This window comes from Tympanuchus pallidicinctus, unplaced genomic scaffold, assembly GCF_026119805.1.
Source record: "Tympanuchus pallidicinctus isolate F22 unplaced genomic scaffold, pur_lepc_1.0 scaffold3, whole genome shotgun sequence".
In the NCBI taxonomy this organism is placed as follows: domain Eukaryota; kingdom Metazoa; phylum Chordata; class Aves; order Galliformes; family Phasianidae; genus Tympanuchus; species Tympanuchus pallidicinctus.
In genome coordinates this window covers 96,785,738-96,799,745 of record NW_026294747.1, presented here as the reverse complement: position 1 = coordinate 96,799,745, position 14,008 = coordinate 96,785,738, and the positions used below count along the sequence as shown (strand labels likewise).

Below are 14,008 nucleotides of genomic sequence, written 5' to 3'. Positions count from 1 at the left end.
TATTTACATCTTCTATCTGTCATTTCTTCATTTCTCTTACTACTTTGCCAAATTTGTTCCTGATTTTCCAGGTTTCAATAAACAGATTTCCAGGCATACACAACTGAAAACTGTACACAGGGAATTCTATTCTGTTCAGCCTGTATTATCATCAAATCTCAGCTTGTTTGTTCTCCTGAATACATAAAGCGAATTCAGATTCTCACAGAAAATAATAATAATAGTAATAATCAAGTGATTCAAGAATCATCTACTATTCATAGGTAGAAGGATGAAATAGCCCACATGAGGAAATACAAAATGGAGTTAAACATTCGAATGTTGCCCAGGATCTTTCAGAAGCCTGGGGTTTATTTAATGTACGAGAGAAGACAAAAGACTCATGTGTTTGTTTTTTCTTTATCTTACTGCATAGAATGCAAAAGGACTTTCAAAGCATTAAGATCTCTTCAGACTGCACAGCATGAGAGATGACTGTTATAACTGCCTTGCCTCTCTGGAATTATTATAAAATTCAGAACTCAAGAAGATGTGAAGTGGTTTTCTGAAAAGGTCTGCTGCATTAGATGTCCAGTTCATATTTGAGGCAGACTGAGTAAGCTGGAAGTTCTCCAGTTTGTCTGTGAATTTGTTCAGATCAAAACAATGGTCATAGAAAGGGAAAGTCACTGAGAGAGATTATTTAATTTGCTTAACTATTAAAATAATGTAAATAATGATATTGTTACACATAATTTCCATTCAGTGACCCCTCACGTGTTTGGAAGATACCGGTATCTTACTAACCTCAAGAGACACTGTAGTGACTTTGGGCTGTTATCAAAGAAGGTTTAAAAAGTTTATGAATGCTAATTCAAGGCTCTACTTTAACTTTTATTGCCAATTTTAAGACACAACCTATTCATTAATGTAGTTACAGTGGTCTTAGCTGTACAAGGTATTGACAGTCCAACACTCTTATGCCTATTCATTCACTGAGCACTCAATCCAAAGCCAAACAAGAATAAATAATAAACTCAAAGGAAAACCATGAGCATGTGAGGGACAATTTAATCATAAGGCCCAGTTTCATTACCCCTTGACATGTTTTGATTCTTAAACATGCAGGTAGACCTGTGGTGCTATCATTTGCATGTTTCTCCAAATAACTGCGTTTGTCAAATACACCTTTTCTGTGACTCCATTACATGAGAAATTAATGAAAGCACATTGACTCTATTAGCAACGTGTTTCTCTTCCTTGAGCTTTATCGAGAGTTATCGCGCATTATAGTTTGGTGACAGTGCTAGAGAAAAGTGAAGACAGAACTGACCTCTCATAGCATTTTTGTGACCATGGGGCTCACACAAGCAGCTTGGCATCTGCCGGCACATCTTTAGCGAGTTGGCAGCCCCAGCGCCCTTTGCAGGTTGCAATCAAACCTGCCTTCTACAGCAGCCTCTTTCTGGCTGATTAAGTTTAATGTAATTTTAATTAAAAACCACAGTGTCAAAGGGTTTAGCTGCTCGAGAAATGAGCACAGATTGTGGCACAGTGGCAGCAGTCACTTGGAAAATGGAAATGCATCCTGACAATATTGTGTAGGGGCCAGATAAACAAAGCTGCAGCTACTGTACCTTGCAAAAAGCTGGGAGAGACCATCATTGCAAGGAACCTTATTCAAAAATAAAGTATAGAGCAGTTCTGGTTCTTGTCTTTTAGCAATTTTAAAGCACATCTCAGCGACTCAGTAGAGTAATAACTGCCAAGAATTAAAGTCAACCTTTCCTCTACATTTTTATGTTTGTACAGTGAGATATATAAATCTAGGTTTCATTTTCAGTCCTTATTTATTTTGAACTGCAAAAGATTTACTTCATGCAGTAGACTAATACAACTTTTCTCTTTAGGCTATAATGAAGAAAAGAATCCTGAAATGAGAAATTTTACCAATGCTGAAAGCAGGGAGTGGTTTTTTTTATCTGCTTCCAGCCTTTCTTGTCCCTTGAAGCAGATCACAAGGAGATTTTAATACTTTACATATTGCAGATATTGAGCAACATTTGGAGCATGACCAAAAAAATCACTCCACTGACAAAAGGTTGCATCGTATTTGCAATGTTCAATTTCAGCAAGTCCAAGCATACATAGAGATATTGTTAATAGTAGTTTCCCAAATAAGTATATTTTATTTTCTTAGCTGCCATATTTCTAAGCAAAGAAAATTGCTTGGAAGTTATTAAACACCCTTATCTTGGCAGAAAGTCTTAGTTTTGAAACCTGTCCTTTGAGTCATATATTTGTGAAATGAAGATTTGATCCAAAGTCCACTGAGATCAGTGGAAAATCCCCAGTGAGTTAGGCTTTGGATCAGGTCCTGAGAAGTATACAAGAAAATAGGTAGGTACTGCAGCAATATTATTCACAGGAATTCCTTTCAGCAAGAAGCCTTTTTATTATTTGTAAATGCTACCGATTCTCCGGGGCCAGAACCCCAGGAGAATTCCATCTAGTGACGTCAATTCTGTAGAGGAGAACTTCCTCCGTCCCCTTTTAGGTTTGTGGGACATTTTTGAACAGATGGAGCCTATATAGGTGGGATGGGTTCCATCTGAACAGAAGGGTCACAAATGCACCGACTGAGAGGATAGACAGAGCTATGGGGGAGAGTTTAAAGGAGTGGACAGGGGGATGGGAAGTCTGTACAGAATCCAGCAGAGAGGAAGAAGCAGCTAAAATAAGCAGATGGGTAGACAAGGGGAAATATTATTAAGGACTGAAATATGTAACGCACCTGCAGAAAAGAAAAGAAGGTTGAGAGAGAAAATCAGAATATAAAACTTCTGTTGCAATACAGTTAGGAGTCATAGAAGAGACTTGTTTAAGTAATGTGCAAAAGAGATCAAACAAACAAAGACCATTTTAAAAATAGTAATATTTTATTGTAATATTTTATGAGGACAGTGTAGTGTAGTTGATGCTCGTACTAGAATGTATTTATGGACATTGAAATTGCTTTGATACCTAGGGGGCAACATGATAGAAAGCTCAGTGAAGGCCTGAATTAGGCCTCATCTATTACAATTTACTGACAAGTGAAACACACAGGACATGAATATATGAAAGTATGATGCACCTTCTGCCCCCAAAGAGGACAATGGGAGCACTGAGGAGAAAAAAGATACAGAAAGAAACCGAAAGTACATCACATAACAGAATCTTAAATTCAGAACACTTTAGAACAAACAAGCCAGTGGGAGGACATAGAAAAACAACTGAGTATAATTAAATTTAATAGGAGATAATTTGCATGGTTTGATTGAAAAACAAAAACTGAACTTCATCAGTACAGCTGAAGACATGTTTCACTTCCAGTTACATTGGCCTTGGCTCTAGATGGAAAGGATTATTGAATATATTTCCATTGACCTATGTGTTTACATACTTGTTTAAAGAGGACTTTCTCTCACCTTTAGCCTAGCATCACTGTTATCTCAAATAAAATTTAAGTAAATGTACCAGCTTTTATTTAGTAGTGGTTATGATGTAATGATAAGATTAACTTTTTAGTACAATTTCATCAAATAGAGCACATCTCCCATAAAGTAGCCATTAAATCTCAAGCTGTTTTGTATTAAGCAATGCTAATGTCCCCAACACCTACTACTGTCACTTTATAAATAATAGGAAATATCTTGTTTGCTTTTAAATACTTTTAGCAGAAAATATTTATAACTTGTCATTACAGATGATTCTGAATTATTGAAACTTCAATCAAGCCCTAATGTAATACTTGACCTTACAATGGATGAGAAGAAACCCAGATCAAAGCACTGCCAAGAATTCAAGAAAGGTAAGATATCTTCAATCATTTGTAACACATTGCTATGTGCCTAAGAACCTTTTCCATGTGGTTATTATCTCAAAAATTCTTAGGGCACCAGAAACACTCAGCTTTGCTTCTCAATTCTCTCTGTGCTTGTGAACAAAGTTCTAAGGATATTCAGTATGGAAACATGCAAGTGGTGCTTTTATGATCACCAAGGGAAGATGTTTCCCTGAAGCCTTTATATGTTTTCAGGAAAATTCTGAGCATCTGCCTGGAGCCTATTTGAATCATACATGCAATTCACCTCTACAATAAAATCTGACTATGAATCTAAAGGAAAATGCCCAAAGGGTAACATGGCACAATATCAGGATACGTACAGCATTTCACTGGCATGCATATAATCTCGTTATTTAAGAATCTAGATTTAGATGCTTACATGCAATTGTTCAAATAACTAGTTATATGGAATGAAGCAGTGAGACAATTAATAACAACAATAGGTATTTTCAAATTCAGAAATGTCAAAATATTTGACCTTTAAATCATTCCGACGAGGCATGATACTATTACCTCATAAAGAATGGTGGGATAAAAATAGATATTTAATATCCTTTTTCATCTTGTTATTATGGCTAAACAAACACAAGATGTAACTACTGACATAGGATCCAAAGAGGATTAGTTGTATAGCTTTCTCTCTTTCTACAACAATAACAAAAAGTTGGTAGAAGACTAAAAAAGTGCTTACTATATACCATTTTTACAGGCTTTCTAAATTAAATTAAAGCCACTCAACATCGCAAAAGAGCCCTCAGGCGTACTACTACATACTACTTATTTTTCAGTATTAAATATTCAGTGTTTTTCTTTTTAAAAGCACATTTTTTACAATTGTAATAAACTTCCATGCTAAATTATATTTGGGGTTGCATATAACCTTGTTTTTATCTAGGTTGTCAAAACTATGCTTTTCATATTCATCTCTCTTTGCAATATGTAAAAGACTGAGTAGATTTGGAACAAATTTTCTAAGCAGTGTTTTCTTCCTTTATTGACTCAACATGTAAATTTTCTATTTACAAGTAGAAGAGTGAATAAATGGATATATTAGTCCAGGTAGTTGCTTTAGTCTCATGAGTGTTCACAGTACTACTCAGCCATTAGATATCTATTTCTGTTTATCTGATCTATATGTTACACATATTCTCAGCAGGCTGACAATCATTCCAGTTCTCATAGTGGAACCAAACACAGGTACATAGAAGTGTAAAAACCTTTAAATACTAATATTAGGACAGTACAGTGACAAGATAATATGGATTCCTAAGTTTTTGAGACAAAATTGACCTTTGTGTGCACAGTGGCTAATTTCAGTGAGGACGTTATGGATCAGTTTGCCTTCTGATTTCCTCTAATTATCTCACAGATACTGTACCTGCGGGACTCTTAGGAGCAGTCAGTAGTATACTAATTACCATCTTTAAATCAAAAGGCTTCTAAACAAGCAAATGTCTTGGTTATAATTGCACATATGTTTATTACAGATTGTGTACTCTTTTTACAGTTGGAACAAGCAAGGATTTCAGTAGTGCAGCTCTGCTGTCTTTTGCAAGGACGTGAGTCCTGAATTTTGAAGGTTTAATGTATATCTGAATAAATTAATAGTACTGCATAAAGAACCTGATGAAACTGAAAAATTTCAGTTGCCAGATGCAAGAAGCAGAATGCTTCAATGAAAGCTCTTTCAATACTTGTATGGCTATTTTATTTTCAACTTTCAAGTTATTAAAAAATCCTGCCACTATTCTATTCAATCAGAAAATAAGTTTTCTCATTAATTATTTATTCATTACTTCAACGGTGCATTTTTAAAACTTACATGATACTGAGTTCCAGTTTTCATGGAGCAGCAAAAGCCAAGGTACTGCAGGCCAGCAAAGCAGTGACTATTTCAGCCAAGGCCTATCCCACTGCTCCCACTGAAGCTCCAAAACGATGGTCAGGTCAAGAGCTCAGATCACCAAGCAAGTTCACAGAGACGAGGAAGGTCTGAGGACAAGCCAGTTAGTTAAAAGGAGGACAAGTTCAGGTCCTGTGGTTGCCTAAGAGGTCTTAGGGGAGGTAGGGAAGTCCACAGACCAGGACCCACTGTCATAGGTCCCGTGGCTGTGGCTAAACCACTGTTCCATCGCAGATCAAACCTCAGATCATGAGTGCATGTGGAAACAACATCTGATGCAGATCAAGGCCATTAAGTCCTTCTAGAGTTCTAGAGTGCCCTCATACATAGATCTGTACCTGTACAGAAGTAGCTATGAAGCTCTCAGTTTCATATGAGCTGAAATTTAGCTAGATATATAAAGCAGGTTCACTTAAAACCCTGTCAACTGTATCTTCCTCTTGCATTTCCTTCTTAGGCCTCTCTCCTATTTATCTTTGTCCATTTACCCTGAGCATTATTCCATCAGTGCAAAAGATAAAGGGAGACCAAAGTACGTGACTTTTCTCATTTGCTATTGATTTTACTTACAAGGTTGCAAATTTAGTGGGTAACGATGACTGTTGGAGACATAAGGCGTTGAAAAGAGCTACACTGGAGTTGTGCAGTGAGCTTTGGGGGCTTGATGCTTTTGGAGATTTTGGAATCTACAAAGAACAGAAAAGATCCAGAGAGCATCACAAAGTTTCAGTATGCAGTAAAAGAACAGATGTTCCTAATCAAACAGTAGCCTAAGTAGGAAGCAATTTATGCTGCTGCAGTGGATTGAAAAAGAGTAAGGGCAAGAGAATTGCCTATAGATCATAACAAGAAATACAAAGGCAGAGCTGCTCTCTACAACACTGGCACTTGGATCCAATCCTCCATGGTATTTTAATAAACTAGATATTGTTAACCTGTGTTAACATTTACCTTACACTATTCTGGCAACTGGGTACAAAATATTGTTGATTTTCATATATAACTACTGGTTTTACTTGGAAGATACATTTTCAGTGCTGTTCAGTGGTAAACTTACCCTTTCTCAAGAAAGAAAAATACTCTGGCTTGTCATCCCAAAAGACTGTTGACGTTAGGCCTTCTATCCATTTGCAGCAAGTAGGGAGAAATTGCATCATCCCACTAGAAAATGAATATGGTTATTTAAATCTTTCTTCACTACTGGCTTACTCTGAAATTATGATTAATTTGTTTTCATAATGCGAATTCATGAAGATAAGGAAAGACATGGACACTTTTATGAATACGTAAAGCCAAGCTCTCATTCACAAGTTCATATCTATCTTAATTTCCTTACCACAAAAGAAGTTGTATAGAGGATAAATCAGTACAATGATTTTATTTGGTGAATGTGTTTTTTGACCACTTCTCATTTTGGAGTGAAATAACGACATTTGGAATCAGAATCCTCTGGAAGGGTGGAATTTTATTATAGTAGCAAGCATTGAACAATATCATTGCTGTATAAAGGATCTTTTATCAGAATTTTGATCTGCAGTGTTGGCTCTCACGCTGTCCGGTTCAATTCATCTATATTCTGCCATGATCTTGATGTGCTCTGAAATTGCACCAAAGTATAGCTGGTCACAAATTTCACACTTACCACTTCAGACAAGTGAAAGGTCAAGGGCTTACAACAGTTGTGCAGCTCCTTATCAGTACCACAAAGCACAAATATCATGGAAGTGACTGCAGGTCAAATCAGCTGTAATCTATACTAACTATAGTGAGCCTATACAGATCTCTCTGAATTATATAGTGAAATACGTATGTTTGAACATTTAACAATTGTTTTGCTTCTTAAAGTTCCATTAGAACTGGCAAAATATAATGTTTTTATATATTTTCAGGAATATAACAGTTTTAAAATACTGTTGAGTATTTTAATCTTTTAAATTCTTTAAAAATCTTTTAAAAGTGGGATAGTTCATTTTCCAGTTTTGAAATATTGTTTGTCTCTTAAATAACTGCCATGTTTTAAGAGTTATTTAAATATATGATGATCATCAAAAATCATAAAAAGCATCATCTTTGAGTATACTACACATTTTGTTTTCTAAAATTGAGACTCAAATTAAACATCTGATTTTCTTCCTCATATTGTTTACCCAACAGTACAGTTCAGCATGAGTTTATTCCTGATTAACAGAATTTGTTTTGTGAATATGAAAAACTTTTCTTTGAATATCATAGAATGAATGAGAGAATGGCTTAGATTGGAGGGACCGCAAAGCTCATCTAGTTGCAACCCCCCTGTCATGTGCAGGATTGCCACTCATTAACCAAGCTGCCCAGGATCACACCCAACCTGACTTTGAAGATTACCAGGGAAGGGGCATCTACTGCTCTCATATTCCTGTGATCGTCTTTGTGTGCCTCCTCTGGACGGCTTTGCATCTTTCCTGTTCTGAGGGCCCCAGACATGGACACTGTACTCTAGATAGGGCCTCACAAGGGCGAAGCAGATGGAACAGTCATCTTCCACACTTTGCTGGCCATCTTCCTTTGGTGTAGGCCAGGATGCAGTTGGCCTTCTGCTCTGCAAGAGCACACTGCTGGTTCATGTCTAGCTTTTTGTCCATCAGGACCTTCAAGTCTTTCTCAGCTGGGCTCCTCTCAAGGAGCTCTTCTCACATTGTGTGCTCATATCTGAGGTATTCTTGTTTACACTTCTAGCAGCTGATTAGAATTAGTTTGTTAGTCTAGTAGAGATTATTCCTTTCATGCAAGCAGTTTTGTAGCTCTTGTTATAGAATCACAGAATCATAGAATTGCTCAGGTTGGAAAAGACCTTCAAGATCATCAAGTCCGACCACAACCTAGCCATACTACCCTAACTCTAACAACTCTCCACTCAGTCACGTCCCTAAGCGTGTCCCCAGACTGTTTTTAAACACATTCAGGGATGTTAGCTCAACTACCTTCCTGGGGAGCCTGTTCCAGTGCTTAACAGCCCTTTCGATAAAGAAGTTTTCTGTTTTATCCAACCTAAACCTCCCTTGGCTCAGCTTGAGGACATTTCCCCTCTCCCTGTCAGCTGTCATTGAGAAGAGAACAACCCCACTCTCACTGCAATCACCTTTGAGGTATTTAAAGAGAGCAATAAGGTCTCCTCTCAGCCTCCTCTTCCCCAGATGAAACAGCCCCAGTTCCTTTACTTACTCCTTGTAGGGCATATTCTCCAAGCCCTTCACAAGACTTCTTTGCCCTTCTTTGTACCTGCTCCAGCATCTCAATGTCTTTTCTGCATTGAGGTGCCCAAAACTCAACACTGTACTCAAGGTTTATCGTATACTAGAAAATATATGAAAGTTTCTTTGGAATAGATTTTAATCAGACAGTACAGCAAGAAGCTAATTTTTACACACACCATGCAAAAAGCACTTCAGTTCTTTCTAAAATGAGAACCCATCAATCCCTTGCATCCAAAGTAACTGTATTCAGATAGCAAAGACACATTAAGTTTCTAATGCCCCATTCTTGGGGGGGGGGGGGGGGGGGGAAAGAGCTTTTGGGGTCAGTGAGAATTATTGAATTAGTAGGCACCACATCTAGCCTGTTCAGTGCATAATACTTCAGAAGTTTCTTCAAACAAAATACATTTTTTTTCTCTTGGAAAATAAAAATATTTTATCATTTCTTCAGGTGTGGTGGTGGCACAAATTGCCTTTGGACTATTGCAGTACAAATCAATAATAATGAAACTTGTCCTATTACACCTTCAGATACATCTGATGGAACATGGAAGATCACTTACAATGTAATGAGCTGAAATAGCTGCTTGAACTCATATTAACAGAAAACAAGCAGAAGTCATCATGAAAAGTAAATCAAAATGAGCTAATTATCTGATATTGGTCTTTGGAATTCAAGAAGAACTGGACCTTTTGAATGTATCTGCCTATCTTTCACATCAAAATGTTGGGTACATGTAGGAAAACATTTCCTAAGAGAGAAAGCAAAGAATTGCCTCCAGTTCTTGCTTTACTCAGTGTAAGCTTAGCTGAAACTCAAACTCTGAAATAATACATCTGACAGAAATTAATAGTTTATTCTTTACAGTGTGTGCAGCATCTTAAAGCAAAACACCAACAAACAAATTGGCAGCTGGCATTTCAGATTGCAAAGTGTTAGCCATCTGGTCCCATAAAATATTTATTTGATTTTTCTTAAGTATCTAAGTTAGCAGACTACTAAGAGATTTCAAGACCTTTGTTTCAGGAACACTTTTTGCTTGGAATTCCATCAATAAATACTATACTCTGTATTTGTTTACTTTATATTTGTCTTTGTTAAGTCAGATAAGGAACTTCAGAATTAAAGTTGTCTTCAGAACCTCCCATATGTTTTTGAGTAACAGTTGCTGTAGCATAAGCCAAGTGGCTCACTCAGCTTTATATAACACTGCCTACATTACGTTTTATGTTACAAGGTTCCTTTCACTTGTTCCCTCTTCTACGACAAGTATGCTGATCCCATTAGTTAGAATACACAGAGGAATTTTCATTTTCACAAAACTACATTACTAATGTTTTTTACTGTATTCCCAATGTCTTGTGACATTAAAATCTTATTTGAAAAGTTTACCGTTACTAATTTTGGCTTCAGCAACAACATAATTTGAAGATACTACCACTGTATCTACTCTTCTGTTTAACACTGAAATTGTTGAAAAGCAACTTCATACTGACAAGGTGATAACAGAAATGTGCCAATAACATTTAATATTGCTCTGCCTGGAACAAACTACTTGCTAGAAGTTGCTCAACACTTGGTGGTAAAACTAAAATCAATAATCCAAAATGCAATTTAAAATAGCAGCAATCTCTTCTTTGACACAATCCAACAGTACTCCACGTTTCTATTCATGTTGATTAGGAATTTTTTGTGCACAGGACATCAGTGTTACCATTGTTTTATAACATGAAGACTTTACCAGAAAGCAGCAGAAAGGGTTTCTTACCATTCCTTTTCACTTCTTGAGATTCTGTTGAAAGCTAAGTCTTAGATGCTCAGATTCGTGCAAGTTATGCCCACAGGCATAGAAATGTTTTCTGAGATAGTGCTGTTCTCTTATGCTTATTGGCATGAAGTCATCCAGTCCTAGCCAGGATTTTTTCTACTACTGTGGATTTTCAATCAATAAAAATACCTCATGCATTTTGCATATGCAGAACACAGTACTTTAAGTTCCCCATGGGCAACAGATAAGTATATATTTGAACACCATTGGGAAAAAATCTAAGAGTAAATATCATCTTCAGTACACTTATGATTCAATTCCCTGTAACTGGCAATTGCGAATATCCAAAGAATGTAATTGCTTGCTTATCCCAAAGCACATCACTGGGCAGAAATAAATGTGTTGGTTTCATATGCTGATTTATTTTTTTTTAACCTTACACTAAACTTGGAATTCCATTAGATGAGTTACAGGTATGGAAAGAGTATGCATCAGGCTTAGCCTTCAGTGTTCAGCAACTCGGTGCTCATGACACCATGTATGTCTCCAGCTCCAGAGTAGAAGGGATGCAGGAAAGGAAAGACAAAAGGAAAGAGAGAAGGTAAGGTGATGGGAAGGAGAAAAGAAAGAGGGAGAGGAAGGGGGAGATGAAGAGGAAGAGGGAGAAGAATAGGAAGAGAAAAGAGGAAGAGGAGAAGAGGAAAAAAGAGGAGAGGAGAGGAGAGGAGAGGAGAGGAGAGGAGAGGAGAGGAGAAGAGAGGAGAGGAGAGGAGAGGAGAGGAGAGGAGAGGAGAGGAGAGGAGAGGAGAGGAGAGGAGAGGAGAGGAGAGGAGAGGAGAGGAGAGGAGAGGAGAGGAGAGGAGAGGAGAGGAGAGGAGAGGAGAGGAGAGGAGAGGAGAGGAGAGGAGAGGAGAGGAGAGGAGAAGAATAAGGAAAAAGGAAAAAGGAAAAAGGAAAAAGGAAAAAGGAAAAAGGAAAAAGGAAAAAGGAAAAAGGAAAAAGGAAAAAGGAAAAAGGAAAAGCTAGTCCTACCCCCCAAAAAGCATTACAAAATCAAAAGGACTCCAAGAAAGGAATCAAATTTGCTAATATTAGTTTAAGTTCCACATTTCCACATTTGGGGGACTATCACTTACAACAACATGGTAGAATATAACAAGGCACTGTAGGGTTGTGTGTTGAAAGACCTGCACAATTCCTCTGTTCGAATGAGCAGTAAAATGCTACAGACTGGAAGAGTGGGATTAGAAATAGACACTACCAGACAGAAGCAGTTGTAAGTCTTGGACTGACTCTAAAGGTAGGATTCAACTGTCTAAATGCAAATACTTTCTGTTTGAGGTGCCCTACAGTATCAAAGGCATCCACACATATGATCTTTGCCAACAGGCTTTAAACCAGGTATATCAGGATATAGTGATGACAGCTCACATATAAGTAAGAGAAGAGCAGTTGGGGTGGTAAATATATGAAATAGGGTGATGATTGTAACAAAACCCTCAGGAAGGATAAGAGAGGTTAAAAGAAGGTTTGCCTCAAGTGCTTGTGCACAGATGCACACAGCCTGGGAAGTAAACAGGAAGATCTAGAGCACTGTGTGCAAGCACAGAACAAAGACACACAAGAATGAAATGTGGTGACATAGTTCACATGGAACTGGAACTCTGTGCTGTTTGGATATGGGTTTTTAGGAAAAACAGGCAAAGCAGACAAAGAAGGGGGAGGTGCTGTCTATGGGAGGGAGTAGCCTGGATGTGTGGAGCTCTTTTAGGTGAGAGAAAACAGACTGACAGAGAGCTTACTGGTCATAATTAAAGGAGAGGCTGGTAAGGGTGGCAGTATAGTGGGAATCTGCTATAGATCATGCAGTCAGTATTAGGAAATGGATCAAGTCTTCTTTAAACAACTGAAGGAAGTGAGTAGATCACAAACCCTGATTCTTATAGATTGCCACACTAGAGTTGGCAGATTCTATGGAGAAGGTCCTGGGAATATTGATAGGCTGTATACTAAGCACGTCGGTAGCATGAGCTTTGCATACTGATGTGTATCAACAGACCTACGGCCAGGAGATCAAAGACAACTATTACTCTCTTCTCTTTGCCACTTGCCAGAATGCATCTGGAATCCTGCCTTTAGTCCCCACTACACGAAAGATACTGGTAAATATGAGCAGGTCTAGCAGAGGGCAACAAAGGTGATCAAGAAACTGCAGTCTTGCATAGTATGGCTGTCTTCAGAGAGCAAGATTTTTTAGAGAAGAAATGAGGGGACCTAACAGCAGCTTTCTGACGCCTAAGAGAAGGTTGTGAGGAAGGCAATTTCTTTACTAAGAAGTACTTTGGAAGAAGAAGGGCTGTAAATAGAAACAATGGAAATGAAAACCAAACAAGCAAACAAAAGAAGCATTCCATTATGAATGCTTAAGCACTGGAACAGGGGCCCAAAGAAACTACAGAATCTACAGAATCTCCACCCTTGGAAGTTTCCAAGACTCAACTAGGCAAAGCCTGAGATAACTTTATCTGAATTCAGTGTTGACCCTTCTTTAAGTAGTGCTGGACTGAAGAACTCTGAAGATTCTTTCTCCATAATAATTAGGTCATTTTATTATACATGGGAAATACATGGTTCAGAAACTCTAGGAGACTCTAACTGTTCTGGAATGACAGATAGAAATCCCATGGAAAACTCAAGGGCACTTCAAGTGGCTTCAGGGACTTGTATTAAGGCAACTGAAAGCCTGCTTTTACTTTGTAAAGTACTGAAGTGACACATGATTATGATCTCTTTTCTCACCACAAGTGCAGTGTATACACAGGAGTATATTGCTGCCTCTTCTTTTTCCAACTCCAGTTGGCTGTTGTGTCATTTTAGAATTCATTTTGAGGGAGTTTATCATCACAGTCTTTTGATCAGATGGAAAGACATTTCTGGCAATTCCTGACAAGTAAAAATGTCTTTCCAATATGCCATCCAGTCTAAGGATCATGCTTTAAGGTTGAATCAGCACATTTTTAACATATTTCAAATTCATATTATAATAGACACCACTGAAGCTAAAATTAGAGACAGGAGTAAAATAGATTTAAAATGTCTAATAAAATAAGTAGTAACACAATGAAAATGGTCAGACAACCAAATCTTTATTCTGCTTTTATGACATGCCAATGGGCCTGTGTCATATGTCACTTCATTAAATGTGACATATGACACGTAGCTTCTCTGCCACAGG

General features: G+C 37.6%; 1 long non-coding RNA gene across 1 annotated transcript in view; it reads left to right on the top strand.

Annotated features, from left to right (window-relative positions):
• LOC128085193 (uncharacterized) overlaps positions 1–14,008 on the top strand; it is an 86,569-nt gene that overhangs the window by 43,085 nt on the left and 29,476 nt on the right. The window contains exon 3 of the long non-coding RNA XR_008208830.1: positions 3,728–3,832. This is a non-coding gene — a long non-coding RNA (uncharacterized LOC128085193). The remainder of the gene's footprint in view (positions 1–3,727; positions 3,833–14,008) is intronic.